General features: G+C 42.1%; 1 protein-coding gene across 11 annotated transcripts in view; it reads right to left on the bottom strand.

Annotated features, from left to right (window-relative positions):
- The window catches only part of LOC138301142 (zinc finger protein 618-like), a 781,690-nt gene extending 754,866 nt beyond the window's left edge, over positions 1-26,824 (bottom strand). For 3 of the 11 annotated variants that reach the window (XM_069241301.1, XM_069241295.1, XM_069241293.1), the window contains exon 1: positions 26,163-26,300. The gene's annotated coding sequence lies outside the window, so the exon portion shown is untranslated. Of the gene's footprint in view, positions 1-26,162 lie in introns of all 11 variants that reach the window. The other 8 variants (XM_069241296.1, XM_069241300.1, XM_069241294.1 and 5 more) reach the window with 5 other exon arrangements.
- Positions 26,825-27,264: the final 440 nt, after the last annotated feature.

Here is a 27,264-nt window from a genome sequence, read left to right as displayed (position 1 = left end):
CATTTTCTTTTTGGTTGAACGGAAGCATTGAATTTCTGCGGATCTCCTCCTTCTCCTACTACCCTCTGCACCCCGACTGCTCATAGCCAATCTCCTCAATTGCCAGGACCGGATACTCCATCGCTTTCGAGTCCAGGGGCCTTAATGAGGATGCTGCTAAAACGACCTATCCCGACTTTACAGCAGAAGTGCTGTGGCTGCAGAGCTCTTACACCAAGGTTAAACAGCGTCTTTGAGATCAAAACATTAAATATGCCCTGCTGATCCCTGCAAAACTGAGTTGTAGATGGCAGCATGACCCATATCTTAGCCTCAGTAGAAGACGACTGGTCATGGCTATACACCAATGTATGGCCACTCCCTGCCAGAGGAATCTGAGACTAGCTGACCCCTCGCCCCTGCCGCTGACAGCGCAACTCATCCAGAGCAAAGCCCACCAGGACCCAAGCGGCAGAAGGAGGAGCTAAAATGCTTTTAGAGCCCGCCCACTACACCGCAAATTCTTTCACGGTGCTCTGTGAAGAACGCACCCCGGATTCTGGTTCTGATGCGGATAGCTCCCACACCTCATTTTCAGACACTACTAAGGGGCCTGTGGTCACTCAACGCACAGGGGACAATCTCCTAGAGAGGACCCAAGGCCTGCCTACCCTTGGTTTTTGCTACCTGTGGCACAGACCGCCTGTGATGCAGGGCGCCTTACTATTTAATGGCAGAGGCGCACCTGATGCCTACCTTGCTTATACCTCAATAAGGTGGCATTGACCTGGGGCTCTGCAAGACTGTCACCTACACTCAGTTGTGGGTCACTGACCCTCTAGTGTTAGTGACTGAGCATTCCTGAGTCATCAGATCTGAGGGTATATTTCTGACATGCTGTAACTACATCCTATAAAAGGGACAGGATGTGGTACCACATTCTTGGGCCGAAGTCATGACGTATGACACCTTCAAAGACTCCGCACCACACCAAGAGTCTTTCACATGGAAAGTTCAACACCATGCATGGTTTTTGTTGCACAGATCACTACCTAGGGGTGTTTGGTAGGTGACCTGTTCGTCATCTGTCTTGGGGGGTATTCACCAGTACTGTCTCAAATAATTTTACCAGTTTGTTCCGGTGGATCCATTGTGGGTTGATGGGAGAAAGGTGGTGGGTCCCATTGAGGGGGTACACTCACCCTTTGCATGCCTTATGAAGAGGGGGGTGCAGGTGTGCCGTGGTTGTGCCATCATTTGGGGGGCGGGGAAGGGGGCTATCGTACTCTACATGTACTTAAACACCCACACTGACATTACCACTCCACGCTATAATCTTCTGACATGAAATGTGCGAGGCATGGCAACTCCTGCCAAACGTCACCAAATGTATGCAAATCTTAATCGCCGCCACACACACATTGCTATTTTTGCAAGAAACTCACCTTACTGATACGGAGCGCAAAAGCTCATATCTAAATGGCGAGGGTAGGTATACAGCACAATCAAATCGGCGTCTGCTCATGGAGTATTAATTTGGGTAGCACCTGGAGTCCCTTTGTTATGGACCTACACAGTAAGGATGCGGGGGGTAGATATGTGGTATTAGAGGGACACTTATATGGGTCTCCCCTGACATTAGTGGGAGTATACACTGATCTCCGTCTACCATCAGGAAGAAGACGGATTAGTTGAAACAGGTTATTCACTACAGTTTATTTTATGAGGCATGGCGAGCAGAAAGTAAATTGCAGGTTTCACTTTAACTAAAAGCATGGAGGCTGTTGAAGACGGAGATCAGTTATGCACGTTTGTTATGAACATCGAGTTGGAGGAAATGTGATGTGGAAAGTTGGTGGTTGCTATCAAATAAGAAGTTGTTATTTTACACAAGGATGTACATTACGAGCGTGAAGAAATCTTGAAAATCTGAAAACAACTTTAAATGCATATGACCTTTAATCAGCAAGAAACGAACGTGCGGCAGATAGGGGAAGTGCCTCTATTGCTTTCAGGTGAAAAAACCTTGTGGACTATAAATACCAGAATGCTGCTCGTAAGTCATGACGGCAGAAACCACCAGGAAGAAGACAGATGTGTCGAAACGCGTTGTGGTGCTGGACATTAGCCTCATTTGAAATCAAGAGGAATAAATGATAAGTCTATTGCAGTCTCCGGGAGTGCAGCGTCTCCTTTTTCTGTGCAAATATTAAGGGTTGGTCCTTTACCCTAATGCAGCACCGGCAGTTAGGGCAAAATGCCCGTCCCTGCAGACCGGACTGTCCAGGCAGTAGTGTTTGGCAAACATGTGCAGGGAGGCCCACGCCGCTGTTTGGCAGATATCCAGGACTGGGACTCCATGTGCTAACGCAATAGTTGCAGCCTTTCTCCTGGTGGAATGGGTCCTTAAGCCCTTAGGAGGCCGTTTCTTGCCCAGAGCGTAGCAGATTTTATTACAGAGAATGACCCAGCGTGAAATGGATTGTTTCTGTACTGCCCCACCATTTTTTGCTCCAACATACCGCACGAAAAGTTGGTCGTCCACCCGGAACTCTTTTGTGCAGTCATGGTAGAATGACAATGCTCTTTTTGGGTCCAGATGGTGGAGTCACTACTCTTCTTTAGAAGGATGTGGAGTAGCGTAAAAGGTGGGCAGGGTGACCGATTGTCCCAAATGGAATGGGGTCACCACTTTTGGTAGGGATAGGCCCTAGTGCAAAGCACTACTTTTTCTGGAAACACAATCAGACATGGAGGTTTGGATGACAAAGCCTGAAGCTCACTCACCCTCCTGGTAGATGTTATTGCCACTAGAAAGGCCGTCTTGATGGGGCCAATTGTGCAACAGTTCAAAAGGAGCACAAGTAACGAAGGAGAGGACCAGATTAAGGTCCCACTGAGGCATGATAAAGGGCAAAGGGGGAAACATGTACAAAGCCTTTGAGAAACCTATTTACAATAAGGGACCTAACTAAAGAGGGTTGGTCAGGCAGCCGTAAAAAGGAGGACCGAGCAGAGAGATAGCCCTTAAGAGTACCCAGAGCAGAGCCCTACTGGTCAAGGGTAAGAACGAAGAGAAGAATATCAAAGGCAGAAAGAGGGTCGATAGACTTTTCTGTACAATATAATACAAACTTTTGCCATCTGCAAGCGTATAAGGTCTTAGTGAAGGGACGCCTGCCAGCCAGAATAACATTACAGACTTCTGCAGGAAGGTCAAAGGCTGACATCTGTAACCGCTCAATCTCCATGTAAGAAGACAGAGAGTTTACAGGTTCGGGTGGAAAACCCTCACCTGCTGCAGAGACAAAAGATCCTCCAAAGGGGCAGCCTGATTTGAGGAGTGATGCTCACTCTCAGAAGATTGGGATAAAAGACTATTGGGGTCATTACGACCCCGGCAGTCGGTGGGATAGTGGAAGTATTACCGCCAACAGGCTGGCGGCACCTACCTCCACTATTATGATATTGGCGGTTTGGCTGAAGCCAAAACGCCAATGTACCACACCGACCGCCATGGCGGTAACGACCGCCGGGCTGGAGACTTCAGTCTCCAGCTCGGTGGCCATCACTAGGCCGCCCATGGCATTATGACCCTGCCCACCGCCATGGTTTCAGAGGTTTCGGTACCGCCACTGAAACCATGGCGGTAGGCACCATTAGGGCCAGGGAATTCCTTCCCTGGCACTGACAGTGGTCTTCCCCGCCGCACTACCACAGTCCTCCCCCACCCTCCCCCTCCCTCTCCCGAACCCCCCCACACATTTACACACAAACACACACCCATACACACATTCCCCCACACATTCATACACACTCACAACAACACTCCCAAACATTCATCCAGGCACACACGAAATCTCACGAGACAACATGCACGTACACTCACACCCACTCATGCACACATGCATTACACACGCATGCACACACAGTCACACATACCCCCACTCACGCACACAACACCCCCTACTCCCCCTCTCCTGTCTGAGAACCTGACTTACCTGCTTGCAGGGGGTCCTCCGGCAGGAGACGGGACACGGCGCTGCTGCCAGCAGCAGCACCCACCAGCAAAACACCGCCAGGCCGTATCATGGAACATGATAGGGTAGGCGGTGTTTTGCAGGTGTGGCGCTGCTGCTGGCAGCAGCACCACCTTGCTGCCATCCGCCGCCATGACCATATACGGAATACCGGCAGCAGTCTGGCGGTATTCCGTCTACAGTCATAATGCCATGGATGGTCGGTAGCCACGGGAACGGTATGTTGGCAGCCATCGCCGTGGCGGTAGGCAGCATTTGCCGTCAAGGTCCTAATGAGGGCCTATATATGCCCTTTCCTGTGCCACAAGAATGACTTGGCCCCGATATTCCTCATCTTCTTGAGAACTCTGGGCAGAAGCTGTATGGGCTGAAAGGCATACAGGAGGCCTGAACTCCACTCAAGATGAAGTGTCTCCGAGCGAAAGCCCATTTGCATATTCCAACGTGCAAAACTGCTGACATTGTGTGTTCTCTTTGGAGGCGAACAGATCTAACCAAGGCTCTGCCCACTGCTAAAAGAGTCATTGCGCAACCTCTGAATGAAGACACCATTCATGATTCGCTAGGCATCGCTGTTTCAGCCAAGTCTAAAGAAGCAGGTCCTCTTGAAAAAGGGTCCACAACCCCACCACACCCTGCTTGTTGCAGTATCACATGGCGGTCATGTTATCCATGAACACCCACACTATCGTCCCCTTGACAGAGGGAAGAAATGCTTTCAATGCCAGTCGGATCGCTCAGAGCTCCAGCAAGTTGATGGGGAGTTCGGATTCTGCCATAGACCAGAGTCCTCTGATCTCCACCTCACCCAGATGGCCACCCCATCTCATGATTGATGCATCTGTCACCATTGTGAAATCTACACGGGGAAGGAAGAGGAGTCATCCTTTGACCCAAATTGCGGTTCGTCAGCCACCACTGCAGGTCTTTTGCAATTCCCTCCAAGATCTGGACCACATCGGATTCTGCGCTAACTGGAACTTCAGGTCACACTGCAGTGCCTGCTTATGCCATCTGGCATTATTCACCAAAAGAATGCAGGATTCCCTGTTTGGTGGAGAGGCAGGGAAGGCGTTGTGGGCAGTTGAGACTTGGACTATCATGCTCTCAGGGATGGGATGTTGGGTGAGGAAATTCGGGTCACTCGGGTGGGGAGACAGCGGTGGGCAATGGTCCTGTTCACAGGAGCCCCTATCCTGGGCTTGGACCAGGTTCCCAGCAGGACATCAGTCAGTCAGTGCTCATTGAAAGGGAGCAAGGGTTCTGGTGAAGAAGCCCCAGGCTGAAGCACTTTTGTGAAGAGGTTAGTCTTGACTGCCACTGAGAGAAGTGCTAGGTTGAGAATCTCTGCTACCCAGATTGCCACCAACTCATATGATGCTCATTCCTCCATTATCACAGTAGAGGGAGAAAGCAGACCAGTATCCGGAGAGGTGTCCAGTTCACTAGCATCACCCAGTTCCTTATACCAGTCCATAGATGTTTCTAACTGGTGTTCTAAAGGGTCCAGTGACCCCCGCCAATTCCCCCCGTGCCCGAGTGCTCAGAAAAATGCTGAGGCAGCAACCTGAGACAGTGGGCCCTGTCGGCACTGGAATCGATTGATGCCATTCCGATTAGTCAGGGATGAGAATGGGGTTGTCGGCCTCTGGAGGGAGCAGCGGCAGAGAAGGTTGCGTTGGCATGATCAGAGCCAAAGCCGTCGGTGTGGAACCTTATAGGGCCTTCTCCAACCCCGTGGGCCCGATGGCGCTCCGGATGGGGGTGCTCGCTCACATACGCAGCACATTGCTCTGTATAATTGTCTTACCTGAGCAGCGGTTGCTCTGGCTCCCAGAAATGCGGGGAGGCGCGGAGTCAGACCTGGCAATGGCTCAGCTGAACCGTGCATGGAACACTGTTGTTTTGAGGTTGTCACACTGGCAGACAGACAAGGAGAAATCAAAGCACACTTTGACTTCTTACTCTTCTAATGCCTCTTCCCCAAGTGTCCTGATGACTAGGAATGAGACTAAGAGGACTCCTGGAGCGGTTCTGCGACCTTCTTGATCAGACCGAGATCTCCGAGGAGCCATGCTAAATGGAATCATCAGCTGGGCTGCAAGCAGCTTTAGGGACTGCTCCCTCAAAGCCTACCAACTCACACATGCCACTGTGTGTCACACGATTTCGGACCCTTCACATATTCACCCAGCGAGGAGCCAAAAATCACAGGCTAGCAGGCAAGGCGAGCTGGAAACCACTGCAGAAGGTGGATTTCCAGCTAGTCTTTTGAGGCTGCAAGAAGGCGATGTCCATTAAGGGGTGTGAAAACACCCCAGGGCATCACCAGCCTCAACAACCTTTTGATCGAATTTTTTGGGTGGAAGGAGGAGGTCCATGAGGGCAGGGAACAAAGGAAGAAGGCCCCCTTGAGACATTCTCAGCATAAATCCTCATCCCCTTCAAGGCCTAGCACCCTGCTCACACGGCCGATATTGTTCGCATGTTGACAGGTCTGTATTTGCGCAGCACAGATGACTGCTTATGAGAATTATAAGACATATGCACTCGGCCTCTCTGATCCCATAATTGAAAGCAAAATGAATCCATGTCAGTGCCTCCGAGTGAGAAACAGGGCCAGACTAACGCGGTCACGGATTCTAGCTCTTCCTGACATGCCACTAACCGACTCTGCCCTAACTCTCCCTGTATCTCAGTACTCACCAGACAGATTATATTTGTCATAAAAATGTAAAACGCTGTTTTATTTGGGAAATGCAAACAGCTGATGCTTCTTTTGAAAATAAAACAAGCACTAACTTGCAACAAGATAGCACAGTGTAGGTCAATGTTAAATTATCTACAGGTTGTATGCAATACCCTAGTTATTAAAGACTATTAAAGTTTTACCTGAAATTGAATCTTTAAAACACCTACCTCATTTTATTGTCATACAGCTGAAACAAATAAACATCACATACATCATACCACATAAAGGTTGCTTGTATTAAAACAAGTCATTATCTAATGAGACATCATGCTGCTGTGTCTGGTAGTAATGTAGAGAAAATGGTCATAAACCAACTGTTTTTTAGGGTCGAGCGCAAAGCACTCGGTCCCTGGTGTAATCACTCTGTTGGCTTTTAACCACGCCCATGTCATGCCCATCAGTTTGGTTGGTTCATGGGCTTGCCTTAATTAGTGAAAGGCATGCATTCATCATTCCTTTTCCGGTGTTTAGGCAACCGGCCAACTATTGAAAACATACTAGGCTCCATGTTTTTGGTATGGTTTCTGGACTACATTTTCTCTTTATTTCGTAGGCAGTGTGATCTCGCTGGGCAGTAGTGGAGCGCTTTGCATGACATCAACCCTGTTACATGGATATTTGCACTTTTGCCGATTACATGGATAATTGCACTTTTGCTGATACGTTTCACTGCGAGCGAACTTCTGTTTCCTTTTGTGTGTCTGCTTTGCGCTCATGGCAGCCGTCGGCTCGCTTCTGTGAAACGGTTTTACTTTTAATTTTCAGTTTATGTGGTAAAAAAAAAAGTCCGGTTAGGAGTTTACAACGCTAGTACCTTTAACTGAAGCAAACGTGAGACCAATTGCATTGCAAATACTTGTTTCACTTGCTCTTGAGTGGGTCAATTAGACAAATGCATCAAATATCACAAAGGGAGAATGGAGTGGCTGGAACTGGCTCCTGGATTTAAGAAATTGGTCACAAAAAGATTTTAGGAGGGCTGGCTCCCAAAGTATTGGCAGTCTAGAGCTCCAAAAATAGTAATATGCTTTTGTTACTCATCTGAGTTCCTATTTAAAAAACACGAGGCTGGTTAAGAAACGGAAAACTGCACTACGATCATTTGAATTGCTTTTCTTTCAAATTTGCTACTTGGGTAAAAGGTGAAATGTTTCCCTGTACTGAAACAATGTCACGATATCCTAGTGCATAAGAAGAGATATTCAGTGCTCTAGTTAATGGCAGTATCATGATATACAACTATATAAAGTGCAACTTAAGGTAGCTATAAGGTTACACCCCATAATGGGTACTTTAATAATAATTATTTAAGGGTATCTTAACCACACTTCTAATAAGATGACAAATCATATGTCCAAACACACAAATTAAACACATTTGTATATTAAAGCCATGTTTAAAAAACGATAAATGATAAAATCCTGACATTAAACAAATAGGACAACACAATTTAATCCACTCTATGCAATAGTGCAGAGAGTTTTACGCCAACTGTGCTCTCACTGAGATTTGCCCTCCATCCTTCTTGGGCAAACCTCTTTGAGGAAAATCCACTAGAACAGATTGGGTTGGGTTGTTATCTTACCACATCACAGTAGGTAGTAAAAGGAGCGCTGATTTTGGGTGTTTGTTTGCCACTCAATCTTTTGGCCTTTAGGTAAACACTATGATGCATACAGAATACGTTCGCTAACAAAAGGCATAAGTGAATTTATATTCACAGTCTCATATGCACTGAATGGAATTATTTGAAAACTCTTTACACTTGAGAAGTTTCATGCTGGTCTTGTTACCGTCTAATGTGACATACAGCAAGGCGTGCATAATTCAATCTAATTATGTCCTTGCCCAATACGATTTTTTTTTTTTACATTTTTTTAACTCCAATATGATATTTTTTAGCCCGTTCTAGAATTATGGCTGTATTTGTTCCCATTCATCAGCGACACATGGCTGGAGCGCTTGATGAGATACAGAAGCCCTGCAATATCTGAACTTTCTAGTGTGTCCAACTCTCTACAGTCTATAAATACAGAATTTGGTCAATAGTACATCTCTTCACTACACAAGGAGGTAGATATATTTTTGTTTGTTGAAAAATTCACATGCTCCCAGCTAGCCAGTCATCTAAATAACCAGCAGAGATGCTTACCCCTTGGATCTTGTCAAGCATTGTCTCAACACAACATATAACATACATGGTAAAATTAACTAGATTTTTCTGATGCTCGGAGTCTTAAAGGTGGTAGAGTATCAGTAAACAGGGACCTTTTATGCTTTTCATCTTTCTGCTTTATTCAAAATGTGTTCCACCAGGAGCTTTGTTAAAGTGTGTTTATTGGGATTCTTTATTTACATACACTATGCCTGACAAATCTTTTTGGGGGCCCAGAACCCCCTCTCCATCGGGTATATTTATAAAAATTCTCACATTAAGAGAAAGAACTAGCCTTCAAATGAGATAGCACACATCTCTTCAGCTTCCTCTGAGGACTGCCTTTCCCACTCCCCTGAAGGTTCTTTCAGCTCAACAGATATGTTTTGTGTACAGCAGTCACAGAGGGAGATCGGAATAGAGGGGAGATTGAGCAGCCCTCGCTGAATGCTATTGTTTATATTGTCAGCACTGGAGGCGTGTACATCTAAACCCTTTCTCGCCTGCAGTATAGTGTGAGGAATCTTCCAGGGCTGGCAAAGGCAACCACATGCATAATACTTTGGCCAGAGAACAGTTGGCAAAGGCCGGAAGTTGAGAGACCAGACAAGAAGAGAAATCAGAGCCTAAAGTGTACTTGGCACCTCCTCAGGAGAAGCAAGGCGCCTGAGGGTGTGGTAGTGGGAAGCTTTTGAGGGTGAACTCTTCAACCACAATCTATAGGCTGGAGGTCATGCTGGAGCAAGCATCTACATGAGAGATTGAGGGGCACCAAATTTCACACCTGCCTAGTCAATGAGCAGAAAAATTTGTAAGGCTGCCATGTTTTGCAGGATTCATGTGGAGCACTGCTTCTTTCCTCTTGTAATTAAGTGAATGCTGAGAACACTGAGGTCTCCGCCCACGATTCATTTGGACACACAAGATGACAGACAAGCAGAAAGGAGCAGGGGCTTTCCCCCCTCACACTGGCAAGACAAACAGCAATCAGAAATAAACCCACAATGAGGAATACTGCCTCTCACAGGCAGCGGAAAAACACAATTTATGTCTATCACTGCAATACATGGAAAACTGATGACGAAACGTACATTGTAACTTGAAAGCTGTTAGAAGTAAAAGAGAACATAACCCTCCATTCCTAGGTTTGCTAAATTCCTCACAAGACTCCTATGTTCACTGGACTTAAGAACTTGTATTGATCAGCACAATCCGGAATGAGTATAGTGCAGAGGCACCCATATAGGCATGTTCCCAGACAGGCAGTCCGACATTAATAAGGAGGTGGGAAGGCTTGATGGCAATCAGTTGTTCTTATCATGTGTTTCAATTTCTTTTCCTACCTCCGTACGGTTCGTCTTTGCCCATAGGGTCTTACTGGACAACAGATATTTCCTTAGCCTTGATGCTGATTAAGTTTTTGAAGTTGGTATATATTTTTTTTTATGCTGAAATTAAGCATGGAACGAGTTGACTACTGTTTTCGTGTAGGGTTCTTTAATACCAATAAAAACGAATTAAACATAACATAGATTTTTACATACATGTAAGGGTGTGGGGGACTCTTCTCACTTTGAACACAGAGATTCTATAATAAGGATGCAAGGTCATAAAACTACACATTTAGTGAATAATTTTACTTGTCAACCTTTACAGAAAACTTCTATCCATTCAATCTGGTAACTGCAACACACCAAATTACCTGGAAAAAAAACACAATTTCAAGTTAATTGTCAACTCACACCCAGAGACAAAGGGCCACATGTACAAAAATCAGGTTTTGCGACTTGCAATCTGCAAGTCAGAGCGACTCGCAATTTGCGAGTCGCAAAACCTGATGTACAACAGTGTCAATGACACGGTTTGCGATTCCCAGTTGGGTCGCAAATGACCTACCTCATGAATATTCATGGAGTAGGTCGCAATTTGCGACCCCATTGGGAATGGCCGCCCTCACCGGGATGGTGGCCTGCTGGAGACCGCAGACCACCATGTCTGTGACTGCTTTTAAATAAAGCAGGTTTTTCTGTTTTTTTTTTTTTGTTTGTTTTTTTTTAAATGCAGCCCGTTTTCCTTGAAGGAAAACGAGATTCATTTCAATATCAAAAATTAAAAGTTTTCTTTTCATTTTTTCAGAGCAGGCAGCGGTCCCATGGGGACCTCTTCCCGTTTGCAAATGGGTTAGCACCGGTTTGAAACTGGTGCTAACTGCGATCGTTTTGCGACCGCATTTGCGATCACAAAACAATCATACATACCATCTGGAATCGGTATTAGGAAGGGGCGCCCTTGTCACACCCGCTCCTGATATCAAATTGCAAAACCCAAACTGCGATTCGGTAACAAGTTACCGAATCGCAGTTTGGGCTTTGTACATCCCAAATCGCATTTTTCAAGTCGCAAACGGGCAGATTAACCGTTTGAGACTTGAAAACCGCTTCGTACAGCTGGCCAAAAATCTTGATCAATCTGCCCTCAGTAATCAAAGCATTGGCTGGGGTGAGATGGGATGGAGGAGGGTCTATATTTCACCCCTTAAGCATAATATTGTGGCATTCACTGCTTAATGAGCAATGTCATCATAGCAAAATGCTGTCACTCAGAAAGATGATAAAAAGCATTATTTCAAGTCTAATTAGCCTAAAATAATGATGTTATTTATTCCACGAAAGGACTGATGCCTTATTGATGTTGACTGTATAGAAATTTGCAGTTCTCATATGATAAGTGTAATACTTTTAGGATGTGTCAGTCTGCCATGCCCAGTTTATAAATAAAGCATTTGTTGTCAAGAATAGTCCATGTGTTCTGATATGTATTCAAAATCTGGAATCAGTACCTTTATTTGGATAAATTCTCTCAGCTGAGACATAATATTTTTTTAATGGCTGAAAATTAACAAATAAACTGGATTACATTGATTTTGTTTCCTGGACCTTGTCACACCCAACAGAAATTCCAGTCTTCCTAAAGTGGTGAATGTACATTTGCTTAAGTATCTTTTTTACTAAGATTGTGGACTTCCACGTGCAAGTTCCCGAAGCTTTGGCCATTACTAAGAATTACTTAATCACAACCACCTTAGTTACGATTACATGCACAATTCAGTTTGCAATTATGTATGTTAAGTCCTATTTGAAAGCTTGTAAAGTGCATAAATACCAAAACATGCATTAAGGAGGACACAATGTGTTTTTTAGGTCACCGAAGGGCCCACAAAACTAGATCAGAGAATTCCTCAGCCATTTTTAGTTCAAGCATGTGATAATGCATGCATTGCATGCAGTCTCACTTGCGATACAATAAAGGGCTTGGAGCCCATCCGTTGCTCATCATTTGTTGGCTTCAGAGTCAGTTGTCATCCACTGCAACTCATTTCCCAAAATGTAACCGCTGAAAGCATTAGGTACCTTTGTTCTACTTGTAATGTTACACAGAAAGTAAGATGGAAAAGAGATGGCTGCTGCGAAGTGTTAACTTTCAGCCATTAAACATGTAAACAAACAAAACAAAAAATGGCAGTTTCTATATTGACCTTATGATTCTGGGTTTTGGTTTACAGACCATTCAATCAGTAATACATACTGGGTGGAACTTAGCCCTGTCAGGGCTTCTAAATGTTGCGGTTTGTTTATATCATCGGTTCCAGATTTGAAGGCTACAATTATTACAGAGGCAGCTATCTACTTGCAATCTCTAACATTTCCTCAACTAACCACCTCCACTCTTTCCAGTAAGATCTGTACTCCTGTCGATCGTACTGGCTGTGCTTCCTTCTTCATTGCCCTCAGAACAGAAGACTGTAAATTAGAATGAACTGCTTGCCCCTTCATTCAGCTATCCACTACTATTTAGTTTTTATTTTGTGGGTGCAATTCACTCATCATTTAGTTATTCAGAAGAGGGAATGACACCCAAAGGTTTATTTGTGGAATATTATGACTCTGGCTTCAAAGAAGCTTTGATTAGATTTGTGCGGTGATATATTTTTTTTTGGCTCACAGAGTATGGCATTTCAATACGCAAAAACATATGGAGTTCATAAAGTGGCATCTATGAGCACTGCCTGCTGGGACTTCTGGCCTCAAAAAAGTATTTAAAAAAGTTGCAAGACCTGCAGATCTGGTGACTTAAATAATCTACTTGACTTAACTATTGTGTGCTTGATCTATAAATTGTGCTCAAATTACGGCGATCCTAGGCAAAGATTTTATTTTACCGAGTGGCCTTTTCTTCATTGTTAAATATGAGAGCACCTTCAATCATGCAAGTTTAACATGTCTGCTGTATAATGTCTATGTACAAGGGAATCTAGCCCTAACTTGCCTCATAGTTAACTAGCATTGCCATCAGGGCAGGGGCAGGAATGTTTCTCAGTTCATGTTTAAAAACTTTCACTTTTAAGAAATATATTGCAAAGCATGAAGTGGTAGCGCACTGTCATTTACACAAAGCACATTTTCCAAAGAAATGGGCACAAACGTCCACATTGACATGCAGTTTTACTGATGAAAGTATAAATGTAACTTATAATTTGTAGAAGGTTTCAGTAAAATATTTATAATTTGATTTGAACTTATTAAAATCTTTGTTTCCATCACAGTTCAGAATTACAACCAAAAATGTGCTTTCCTAACTTCTTATTTATTTTTAAATATTTGTACAGTTCACTTACAAGTTACGTAAATGTTTGTGCTAGAAAAAAAAAAAAGAAAAAAAAAAAAAACGTACATTCTACAGACTTTCATTTCACACTCCATGTGTCCCCGTTTGATTGTCAGACATTTCACTCAGTAAAATCCTTTAACTTTGCAGTTTCAGAAAGAAAAGTAAACAATCTCGGATAAAATAAGCAGAAATTTGTAAGAAGACATAAGCTGACATTTAACCTGTCTTTGAAAACACAGCTAGTGTGATAAGATAAACAAGATTTCCACCTATCATTCCCAATTGTTTCTGGCTGATGATTAAGTCGCTGTTTTCGATTAATTACACTACTGTTGTGCACATGCATATAGGTGCTACTCCCATAATTAACCTTATTAAGCATTTGGGATTTCAAGGATTAGGAGGTCTGATGATGGTCTTGCTTACTGATTAAATTGGAGACTCAAACATTGACACGCTTTTTGCATCTTAGTCAACAAATCAAGGAGTGCCAAAGCATCACCTATAAGTTCTATTTCTACTATATATTTACACTATATTAAGAAAGAGCATAGTATCACGTGCGCACCTAAGCATGTTTTCATGTTAATATTCACTCTGTTGCTGGACATACATGTGCATATGCTTCTACAAGAACCCATATGTTTTCATGTATTTAAATGACATTTACTCCATGCGTATGCTTGTATGTTTAATTCATCACTATTCTGAATAAAGTATTTTCTGATTCAGTCAAATGTAATGTTTAGAGACTTTTGCATATGTCTTTATCATGTTTGTTTCAATTTGCATCTATTGCCAAATTAGGGTTGCATCACCTTCATTTTTTAAATTCAGTTTAAGTAATGTTCTACTTCAAAATCAATTCCTTTGAGAGCAGCTTGTTTAAAATGTTTGTTCATGTACCCCAGCTCGCAAGGGATTATGGGTAGACTTTTTCATACTGACTAGTATCACTGCAGAACTCAAGCTGTTCAAAGCAGTTTCAGGGTGACATTCAAGTTTTACTGGAGATGTGTGTGGCTGCTGATTGTTCTTTGTGGAAAGGGGTGGGTGTGATGCTTGGGGTCCAATATTGGTTCTCGTCATGATGAGGTGAACTTGATGCTACAGATATTCATCTAAATCTTTATGTAGATATACAGGAGAAATAGTGATATTCCATGCAGTACCCATTCTTCAATCCTAAACGAAGAATCACTGCTTTGTGGGTATAAAAACTCTCATTACTACTGGTGATGGTCCAACCCAAATGAATCAACAAAGTCATAGTATAAGGGTCTATGGAGCCCACCAAGAGGAGGTGATGTTGTTAACCCGAAAAATCAACAAACACTTCAGCCTATGGTTATACTTTAGCGAAAAGAGTTTCCAGGAAGGAAGCGGAAATAGCCAGCCTTCAATATGAGGGATTTTTCTCATATCTGGTGTTGCTCTCTCCCTGGACCCCATTATAGGACCTAGAGATATCTTTACTGGAATGCTAATGGCTACCCAAATGAGCACGTGTAAGACCAGCACTCTATTAGAAACTTTGACACCCACTGACAGCCAACAAGTGATCCCAAAATGGCAGGGATCAACATGTTTAACTCACAAGCCCTTCATGCACAGATCTACTGTGCTACAGACAGTCGTAACACTCTGAAAAGAGGCCTGAGTGTTCTGTGTAACAGTCCTACTGCTAAACCTACACATAAGGGGAACTTTGATGTCAGCAGGCAGCCACAATACAGAGATGGAACTATAAAGAATAGGGAGGCAATGCCAGATTGGAGCTGGTGACAACAGTTATGGTGGTGCGAAAAAGGACCATTAATTGTAATGAAGGGAAGGAACTGTGTGGATTAGCTCTTTCACATTTCCCAGCATTGGTCATCAACTGTTCTTTGTGCAGTGATGCACCCTAAAGAACACAAGTAGTACTCTGGAAGAGGTGAAAGCTCAGAGATGGTGGTAGCCAAAGGCTAATAAAAGCTGCCCTGAACAATCTGCAATGCAAGGCAACACACAATGAATTAAGAATAAAGGGCCTGATTAGGAGTTTGGCAGATGGAAGCATACGTCCCCCAGACTCTGACAGGGAGGTCACCACTGTGCTGGCAACCTTCTCGCCAGTCCCATAATGAAGTTCCTACTGGGCTGACAAGTTTCCGCCGGTCAGCTCAGTGGGAAAGGTGCAGCAGCATTGCCACTGGCTCATAATAGAGCTGTGGAAATGCTGCTGCATGCAGGGGGCACCAACACCCTTGAAATGCACTGCCTGCACAGCAGACTGTGTGCATTTCAAGGGTGCTGGGAAGGTGGCCCCCTGCACTTTTTCTCTGCCAGCCTTTCCGCCATGAAAAGGCTGGCAGAGAACAAGGTTCTAATCAGAAGGGCGGCGCTGAGTTCAGCGGTGCCCTGGCAGATCACAACCAAGACTGACGTCATTCCGTTGGGATCAGAGATCCTGGGGGAGACCGCGGTCAGACTGCCAGGATCGTATTGTGGCGATCGGACAACCACGGAGGTCCGACAGCCACCACAAGTCTTGCGGTCCTAGAACCGCCAAACTCAAAATCAGGCCCAAAGCGTCTACTGTACAAGTAGTATGGAAGAAATGCAAAGGTTGCTTTAAACTAACCAAAGTCTTAGTGGGGAAACTGGACAGGAGTATTATCAGTGGGAGAAAAACTTTGCATAAATAGAAGAAAGCCCAGATCACATAAATCTTCAAAGTATTTGCATTTACTTTTATCTCATACCAGGAGTTCAAGGTAGAATTTCTAGAAAATGAGGCTAAAGGCTTCCAAGATTCGTATTTTAGATTTGCCCTGTTTTGCCAATATTATATTCTTAAAAGCCAAAGTGAAACATGGGGTTTTAGAGCAGGCTTTTGGTATTTATGTGTAAGTGGTATTGGTTTCACATATCTCTATGAAAAGCTCCTCTGACAGAAGCAAGGAAAGTACATTAATCATGAAGTGGATGACCCCCAAAGGCCACAAGCTGCTTTGCAAGGCTGCAGAGAAAACAAATCTGATCATAAATAGCTCAATGATCTATATATTTTCAGACCTGAACTACACTACTATGGTCATGTCTTAAAACTTAAAGATGATCAAGAAGGAAATGCACTGCCTGGGGATGGATGTCTCCTTGTGATACCTCACCACGTTTAAGGTGTGTTCTGGAGGAAGAACTCTTTTGTAACACTGGGCTGGCCTATGCGTATATTTTATTAACCAAAGATAGATGGAAACAAGGAGTATCTTTCGGATGAAAGTAATACATGATCTCCTACCTCTAATATTAAGCTATTTTATAAGGAATCCTTGGTCTTTTTTATGCCCAGGCGTAATTTCCTCGACATCGGCATAATCTCTGGAATTTTGAGATATGCTTGTTACGCAAAATTCCAAAACTTATGACATTACAACATGGGTGTAATTTTAGGACAGAAGCACAGTAGTAATGAAAACCACCAGGTGCCACACGAACACTTTTTTGCACATTTTTTGTGCAAAATGCATACTTGCATGGAAAATAGATGCGAGGTCCCACTGTGGTCTAAAATATAGTGCCAAATGCTGGTTCTGCATTTTGCATAATCAAGCTGATGTTATTTGTTTAAAAGCATGCTAAACTGAAAAGGTTTGCCAGTCACAATTACTGCAAGATACGTATGCATAACTTAATTAGCATGGAATAGTGGCCTGATACCCCAGGAAAGGGTGAATCCTCATATAACAGTTGTTGTTCACGACTGTAAACTGGGTCCTAAAGGGTTCCTTTGAAAATCCAGTAGGTAGCTAGCAACACAACCGACTGGGAAGGGGATAAACTGGTGCTATTTCAACAGTGTGCTGTTCTCAGTACTCACAGTTCCCAGTGTCACTTCCTGGTGCACAGCTTCTCTCTGCAGCAGCATCACTACCTGTTAACTGAAACTCTGCCTGTAGGCACGAGACAGGTTCACCACACTGTTTTGAGGGATTCATACCCCAGTCATAGGAGCAATAAGACAATATGTTGACCATGACCTGGGCCACTGGAATTATGCTGCAGCTTTTTTCCACATAATTATAATTTTGCCATATAACCCATCATCTGCTGCATAATCTACTGATTTTAACACAAACAATGTATCTATCTCAAGCGGATTAAATGTTACTATAAACAAGGTGACGTTCAAATGCAGTAGAAAGAAGGCAAATTTCCAAAGTTAACTGGTCTCCTTTCAGTTGCTTATTTTTGGATTTGTTTGTGATACTCGCACTAATGAGGTGAATGTTTGCCTAGATAGTATTACAATGTGTACAAGTTACAAAATAATTAAGTAATACTATCAAAAAGTGTCAAATTATGCCGCAAAATTTGTCTTTTCTTGCAGCATATTTCAGTCAACCCTGCTGCGTAATTTGCTGCTTCCACTACTGCATAACTCCAGTGGCCCGGAGCATGACCCATGTTACGGAATCACATCAGGGGTGTGGAACTTAATAAAAAAATTACTTGTGCATGGAACAGGTTCCTTCATATATCTATTTGTCCCATAAATCAAATCACTTGTCCCTTTAAACAAGCAGCAGCAAATTATGGCAGCAATCTCATTATATAAGAGCTCTGATAATAGCTTCTCTGAATATGCCAGGGAATATAAAATAGTATGGATTCAATACTAGCAATTCCTTTATTTTGCCACCTTTCTGCAGATCAACATATTGGGGCTGGAGGTAGCGCTAAGCCATATTTCAAGGGTTGGAATGCCCTTTTCAGTCTGTGCAAACCTACTAACTGGCATGTTTTAGGGGTTTTCACCATCTCTTTCCTAATCTTTTCCCATGCTGAGAAAAGGTTGGGGAAAGAGTAGTTTCAGAGAAAGTGAACTTGTAAACTCTCATATGAGCAAATCTACACATGCATATTTGCTCATGCTAAAATGCAGCTCAAAAGTATTTTCTAGAAGTATGATTTTTGGTTTTCTTCTGTAAGTTCACGAAAGCTGTAAATCTGCACTAATACAAGTACATATACCATGGGTTCACTTTTGTGACTAAGAATTGGGCCCTTAATTAGGTCTGGCGTTAATCAAGATGGTTTGCTTTTATTCACGTTCTAACTCTCGTTCTATCAGCTGCTTCACTGTGAGTGACAACATTCTGCACTTTCACTAAAAGCATGCTGGCGCAGCTCACAAGTATTTTCTAGAAGTACGATTTTCTGGTTTACTTCTGTAAGTTCTTGTGAATTCACGAACGGTGTAAATCTGCACTATTACAAGTACATATGTCATGGGTGAATTTTTGTGACTAAGAATTGGGCCCTTACCTAGGTCTGACGTTAAGACGGTTTGCTTTTATTAAAGTTCTCTCTCTCATTCTATCAGCTGCTTCACTGTGAGTGACAGCATTCTGCACTTTCACAAAGAGCATACTGGCACACACATTAGTTTTGTTCAGTGCAAGGAACTACTGTGGCAATGTGTACTTTTTGAGACCAAAAAATATTTTTGCTTTTTGCCACTTTTTATTATAATGGTGAGTTGCTCAGATCCCACACACAAAGGGTGTGAAATTCCTATAGACTGATGCCCAGGACATATTGTTCAAGGTCAATGGCAAGTTTTCATATTCATTTTGTCATTGGGACAAGTATGCCCAACACCCTGCAGCACAAACCCTTTAGCTACCAGTTTGAAGGGAACTGTCTGCAGTGGAGGTAATATTTATGTCCATGTGTTAATGCTGTTTGAACTTGTATTTATGAGTCATTGATTCAAAGCCTTTATTACTAGTGTGAGCGCTTTAAATAAATGTGGTAAGCTCAAACTGCACAACTGATAGTGGGTCCAGTAACAAAACAAAAAAAAGTGTACACACGTTTGAAAAGTTTAACAATACGCGGCTACGTATAATGCTCCCAGAATGCTTTCTGTTTAGATGCAAATGTTTGCAGATGCTTGTAATCAAGATTGATGATTAATTGCTTTCCAAATAAAATGGTCAGAAAAAGAATGCAACTAGAAAGAAAAAAAAAATTTGCTAAATTACTGTGAAATTTTAGGTACCAATTTTTTGAAGCTTCATTTAGTAAAACATGTTGATGCATGCTACTATTTCCAAAAAAATATTCATAATGGAAAACCAGTTTCAACAAGATTATGGGAAACATGAAAATAAACAAGTATTTTGCAACGCCAACAGATCAGACATTGGTTTTGTCAATGCGTGTCCTGTTTTGACGTGGCTTTTGTAAAACTGTTGTGGGAGCTGCCAGGCCCTCACCATTGTAGCAAGCATTTGCAAAACCAAAAAAATGGTTTTGCTTTTTCTCAAAAAGCACACATTGCCACATTAGTTCCAAGCACTGAACAAAACTACGCTGTGTTGCAATATGCGCTTTGTGAAAGATTGGAATATTATCTATCCCTCACAGTAAAGCCAGACGATAGCGGACTAGAGAGAGAAATAGGATTTTAATAAAAACAAAAGGTCTTGGTTGACTCCAGACCTAATTAGGGCCCAATTCTTAAAGAAAGTCCCAAAAGTGCACCCATGGTATAGGTCTTTGCAGTAATGCACAATTATGGCTTTCATGAATTCACAGGAATACACAACAAAAGATCTGTGAAATCGTACTCCTAGAAAATATTTGTGAACTGTATTTTAGCATGAGCAAATGTGCACATGAAGATTTGCTCATGCAAAAATCTGTTGATCGTTTAGAAGATAATTTATCCTCCAACCACTTTTTTTCCAAACCCTGGAAGAACGTCAACGTCCGCCCTTGTCAGAAGTAAATTCCCAGCCTCTCTCAGTATGGGAAACGATTAGAGAAAAGCTGGTGAAAATCTTTAAAACATGCAAGGTAGTAAGTTTGCACAGACTCAAAGACATTCCAACCCTGGAACTATTGCGTACTGCTCCCTCCAGCCCTATTGCATAGATCTGCAGAAAGGTGGCAACATAAAGGAAACTTTTAGTTTTCAAGCCCTACTATAGTATTATCCCTAGCATAATCAGAGGCTAATATCTAGTGAGACTGCTGCCATAATTTGTCACCGCACTACATGGCACCAAAGGGACAAGTAGATTTTTTGTACAGGACAAGTGGATTTAGGAAGCAACTTGTCCCATGGACTAGTAGAAATTTTAATAAATTCCACACCCCTCCATATAAATAAAGAGTTACAGAAATCATGTCAAAACAAGACATGCATTGACAAAACCAAAAAGCTGACAACTAATTCCACCCCTATTGACTTTGCCAATGCTTGCTTATTTTCCTTCCCATGATCTTGTTACACAGGTTTTCACTTATGAATGTTTTGAAATACTAACATGCATCAACACATTTTATTAAATGATACTTTAAATAAACGGTACTTAAATTTCACAGTAATTTAGCAAAACGTTTCCCCCCAGGTGCATTAGAACCATTGATCTTGTTTTTGAGTTTCTGCAAATGTTTACATCTAATCAGAGAATGTTCTGGGAGCATTATATGTAGCACCATATTATTAAATTTTGCAAATGTGTACACAGTTTGATGTTGGAACAGATTTCAGTAGTGCAGTCAGAGCTTACAACATTTCCTTAGAACGCTCACTGTAATAAAGGCTTTCTAATAAAGAACAATGCATATACGTTTTAACAGCATTAACAAATGGACACAAGTATTACTTTAATTTCAGACAACGCCCTTTCCCAGATCCATAATGTGGGACTGTAAACTGGCAGCCAGGAGATTCGTGCTGCGGAGTATTGGGCCTACTTGCCCCAAGGACAAAATAAACATGAAAACCTGTTGTCCTTAACCCAAAACAATATGTCCTGGACATCGGGCTATGGGAATTCCACACCCTTGTACATGTGCTACATGGTCTATGGGAAAGACCTGGGACTACGGGCACACCCCAGAAGCAAAGGATTAGCAACAACGTACTCACTTTGTATAGAGCCAACCAACCTGCACTGGGAGCCCAGGCTGTTCACCCTTGAGCTCAGCAAGCGGGCTAAAAGTCCTAAAAAATTAATCCAGTGAAATAATTAGCCCTTCTTCATAAAAAATAAAAAAGGCATTACAACCTTATTATATCTGCATTTGCAGTACAAGGTTTAAATGCATTCTGCAGAAGCGGGTAAATATACAGCCTAATACATATCAGATATGACAGTGTGATAAAAGTAATGGCTTCATATCCAACATAAATGACCTACTGCTTGCTATTATGCTGACAAATCTGACTTTTTTTATGTGTAATGTATTTTTCCTGTCAGTCTACCTGTCACTGCAAAGCAGAGGCAGTGCATGAGCCTACATTAAAAATAAATTATGTTTACATTTATTAACATTTGCCCTGACATAAAATGAAATACTGGCTAAGGACTGAACAAGTAGTATTAGAAACTATGCACTGTGGTATAGCATTAGAAGGTATGCAATGTGGTAAGTCATTATTTTTGGATCTCTTGAAATTAATATCAATGACCAGGTCTGATGTCAAATCTGTGCTAGACAATAAAAAGTTCACCAATGCAAGTTTTATAAGAAGGGAACTCGGAGGTCTGTGATCATTATTAGGTTGAGCATGCAAGCGCTTTGACCTGTTGTAAATATTGTGGGTTTTTAACCATGCCCATCATTTTCATTTGTTCCTGAGCTTGCCATTCAAAAATCACATAATGTCCCATCTTGAGGCTGTTTTTGTCACGCCTTGCAGACAGCCCCTTTTACATGGCTTTTTGCATGATTGCCGATATACTACATCGAGGCCAAACTATTTTTTTTTTCGTCTCTCCCCTTCCTGCTGCATGGTGGCCATGGCGCTCACAGCAGGAACAGGCACAACAGCGTGAACATGATCGGCAGGATTGGAGCGCTCGTCACATTGTTCACAGTTACCTAATCAGAGACATTTCTTGTGGCTCTCCCCTTAAAACACTTGAAATTGGTAAATGCTTTACGTAAAACAGAAATCGTCAAAAGCAAAAGCGGCTCTCTTGCCACAGCGGGGGAGCAGATACAACAATATACACGGCACTCGAGAAACTGAGCCCATAATGCTTTGCAGGTCATTATTTTCACAAAACCTTTTTGCTCAAAACTCAGCCTGTGGTGCTCCTGGAAAAATGGGATCACCTTCAAAACACTGTCTACATCATCTCTGGGTCCCCACACTAGGTTAGTGGGGGCCCACAATAATAAACCCCTCTCACCATTCAGTGTTGTTTAAGCTTTCTCATGGCTAGAATTTTTATTTTAAAGCTGGGAGAAGTTCTGTTTTAAAAGCCTTTTATGTACTATCACTGCAGTAGGCCTGCTAGCCCTAAAATACTAGGGGCTAAGTCTATGGTTACACTGCATTACTTTCTCCTGTTTTTTGTGGGGTTATGCCCCCTGGGGGCTAATAATATGGCTACATGACCATGCTTCTTACAAAATTATATTTTTGTTACAATGCCCTCTTGGGGCTGTATTGAGCATTACAGTCCAATGCCAAAAATGTATTCCTGATAAAGGTTTATATGACAATTGTAGATCTTTTAATAATCTCTCCTTATTACAAGTATGACCATGATTCAGGCCAAATTAAAATCCTTATTACACTATTACTGTTTAAACACTCTTGATATGTTTGGGTGACCCTTCCAGTTTATTTCTCCTCTGTGGTTGTCTTGTGTCTTTTTTGGGGGAATTATGTTAGCCAGCCAGCCAGCACGTCTGATGGTGGTGTGGTGAAAGTGGTTTTCTATTGGAATTAGCATAGTAGATTTAAACTAGGATGCTAAATGGCAACATTTTCATTTGTTGCCGCAGATAAAGGAAGAAGGTAAACAGAAGTGCTGTAGTTATATGCAGGAGCACTGGAATTATATGGCAGGAAAAGAAGAAATTATGAGGCAGGGTTGACCAATTTATGTGGAAAGAACAGCTGTGTATTTGCAGTGCCAATAGCTCTAACTCAAGCAAATGCAAGACCTATTGAATTACAAATGCTTGTTTGTATTTTATGTGTGCTTTGGAGCACCATCCTGACTGTGTGAGGGATAAACAAAAACAATTAGAATAGAAATGTGAAAAAATATATATAAATATTTTACATGGTGCAACTTTTCGTATACAAACTGGTCCTAAAGGACAGATGACAGTTTAAGTGATGCAAAATTACATTTTAAAGCAAAAAGGGGGTACACTTTGGTACATTTAAAAAGCATTGGCAAAGTCAATTAGTCTCTTTTGGCTTTACCAAGGCAGACCGACTGGCTTTGTCAATGCTTTTTAGCTGCAGCAAAAAAAGAGAAAAAAATGCTTATAATATAAATGATGCAATAAATCACCATGGATTCTTGCATCAATTACACATTAGCTATGTATGATGAGATATTAGGATGAGGAACAACATTGGGTATTTTCAAAATCTGAAATTTATCAGAAATATATCAAAGGACTAAAAGCAATCCTGATTTTCAGGGATATACATCCACAAGTTAATTTATAAATTGGAAGCATATTATCAGTCTGGGATACACGTTCATAAAATACAAAGTTTATAATATTTCATTCAATTGAACGGTTCTCTTTGTGTACTTCCAAGTTGAAGGCTAGAGGAAACATTCCAGTTCTCAAAATAGACAAAGTAGAAGAGACAATATCTTCCAAATGAAAGGGCAATGTGTTCTGTCACCACAGACAATCACTATCCTACTCAACACATACAGAGGTCACCACATGATGACATGCAGATGTGCATGATGCACCAGCCATCTTTTTTTAAAATTTTATTTACCATTCCAAGATAGTGAACGTTAACATTGGAGCAGTAGATTTTTTTTTTTTTTTTTTTTTTAAGTGCACTGAAAAATGTTATTTATTTATTTTTAAAATTAAGTGTCAGAGAGGCATGAAAGCAGAGGAGGGTTTTAAATATTTTTCAAAAAGCAAGATGAGGGTCAGAAGGTGGCACAAAGAAATAAAACACACACAAAAATAAAAAGTAGTTTCCTGAATCAAGCAGCAGAAGGACAAATAGCCCAATCAGAACATGGCAAAGAAGAAATGCTCCAGAGGCAGGACAAAGAAAGAACAGGAACAGAGCCATCAAATAAGAAATAATGAAAGTAGCACAGACAAGAAAGCCATCTTGTTAGAGCAAAGGGCTGAGCCAAAGCTTTTCTAGTTTTTGAAAATCAGTGGGAAATTGAAATTTCAACAAATCTTACAAAACGTATAACATATATGGAGGACAAGGTCTAAAACATAACAAAAATGACTGAACTGCTGACAACATATTTCAGACAATTATTTGACCACTAAGCAAAAGATAGATAAATGTTGACATTCACTAAAATCCCTGAGGGGTAAATTAAAACTGAAATGTGCTTTTTATTTAACGCACAATTTATAACTCACTGAAAAGGACTCTAGCATAGTTGAAACTATAAACAACTATTAAAAGGTTAGGCAGCCATTTCTAGCATTAACTAATTTTGCCAAATATTCTAATAAGATGTTGCCTATCTAATTAGAGGCCTAAACCAAAAAGTTATTCTCCTTGCATTACTGGACTCTAAAGCGATCATGGCTACCTTTCCAAATTACAAGAGTTAGCTTTTCCGTTACACTTTATGCAAGGCATAATATAGATTTTCCTAAAGTGTAACATCTATAAGTAGGCAAAAGCAGCTCTTTGCATCTCCAAAATCAAAAAGGCTTATTTTCAAAAGTCTAAAATCCAATGTTGCCAAAAGTACATATACATCTAAATGTTAATTACCAATTTCCACTAGAACTGGCAAAATCTTATTAATGAGTAGTAAAAGTGGTTCCTTTTCTCTCAAGATTTTTTGTATTTAAACACCTACAATGCATTGGCAGAAGCAGGTAACCTGCCCAAGAATATTAGAAAAATAGACGTACGAAAATCCTATACACCCGAAAAATTCCCACCACGTTGTAAAAAGAAAACAAAAATCCAACTTAATTTAAAAAAAAGAAACTAAATATTTCTTTTTTTCTCCTTCACAATTTTCATTTCTCGGAGCAACAAAAAAATGTCCCTGTAGATGGCGCTATTTAAATGAAACAAACTGCAGTTTCGGGGAGAAGAACACAAATTTAGAAGGAAAAAAAGAGAGAGAGAGAAAGAATTAACGGCCTTTAAAGATTCAACAAAAGTGGGGGCGATGTGTGAGCGGAAGAATGGGGCGGCAGGGGGTTCCATATATATGGAGGGGTGTGTTGCTTGCGGTAGGGGCCAGCTGCGTTTCTTTCTGAAACGTGAATTTGTACAAACTGAAATGGCCGCTCAACCCGGCTTTGTTTTTCCGCCCTCGCAGCCCACTGTGGTCCCCCCAGATGAATTTTGCTGAAAGTAATGAGCGGAATGGAAAGGCGAAACGTCAAGTCGTTTCTCTGACAAGTTACACGTGCGAAGAGATTTTCGGAATCTATTACTTTTTTAGTAACAGATTAGGGGGGAAAAAATAATCGCTTTACTGCAGCGCGACACATCGCTGGCGCTCCGCCCGCCCTTCCTGCGAGTGCCCCGCCGCGCGCTACGGAGTGCATGGCCGGAGTTTACCTGGTGTCAGTCGGGTGGCGTCCAGTGCAAGGCCCGGGCTCCGCAGCTGCTCGGGGTGCGCTCCCTCTCGCACACACCGGTGGCGTCGCACTAGCGGCCGATTCCGTCTACTTTTTTTATCTTCCTTCTGTATTATTTTTTATTTGAGTGGAGGAGGTGAAGGCGAGTAAAGTGGCCGGGCGGGTTCTGCTGGGTAAGCGTGCCCGGCCGCCGTAAGATCTTTAAGGACTGAAGGGTGAAACGAGCGGCTAGGGACCCGAAAATTTCACGCGGAGAGGACTACCGCCACTAGTCTCCGGGGACCAGATAAAAACAGCGCCCGCCGCTCTCTGACCCCCACCGCCCAGGAGAAACCGGCGACCCCAGCACCAGGGGCCAGAGCAGAGCGGAGGCCAGTACACCCTGGCTTCAATAACAAACTGCGAATTTATTTTCTTCTCATGGATTCCCAAATATCTCCCTTCCCCTGCCTAGCTCTCCCTGGTCCTCCTTTTTTCCTCCTCCCCGAACTTGTATTTTTTTTTTTTCTGTGGAAACTCTTCACAAATCCGAATTCGAAATCTCTTTTGTGAAATCTGAATAATGAATTGAGTCCCCGCCCTTTCAAATCCCTGGGATTTCTGTTACGGTTCTCTCATTTTCTCTCTGAGAAAGAAAGAGAGGGGGCGTTTTGTGGTGAAAATTGGAACTACTTTTTCTTCGATTTTTTTTCCAAACCAAATATTTAAAATAGAAATATTTCTCCACTCGAATGTTGTCTGCCAATGAAATTAAAGAGAGTTCGTTACATATTTTCTTCCTACTGCCTGTGAGAAGGCAGCCACAACCTACGGCCCTTTAGGAGCCTGGAATGTACCAGAAGGCCTTCGGGTTCTGATAAATACGAAAGCTTGAATTCACCCTCTAGCCTTCCATTTTGAATTTGAAATCAATTACGAAAAGGTTATTTGCGGATAAGCACGAGTCTTTTGATGGGTTCTATGAAAGAAGTACAATGAATTTCGTCACATTAAAATTATTGGGAATACCCTTACCTCATAAACCCCAGTGGTGTGGGTGGGAAAGATGGCTTTTTTTTCTGTATCATGAACTCAAAAGGAAC

This window comes from Pleurodeles waltl, chromosome 6 (genome assembly GCF_031143425.1).
Source record: "Pleurodeles waltl isolate 20211129_DDA chromosome 6, aPleWal1.hap1.20221129, whole genome shotgun sequence".
NCBI classification, from domain to species: domain Eukaryota; kingdom Metazoa; phylum Chordata; class Amphibia; order Caudata; family Salamandridae; genus Pleurodeles; species Pleurodeles waltl.
Note: the sequence above shows the minus strand (reverse complement) of the source record. Positions and strands in the feature narration are given on the sequence as shown.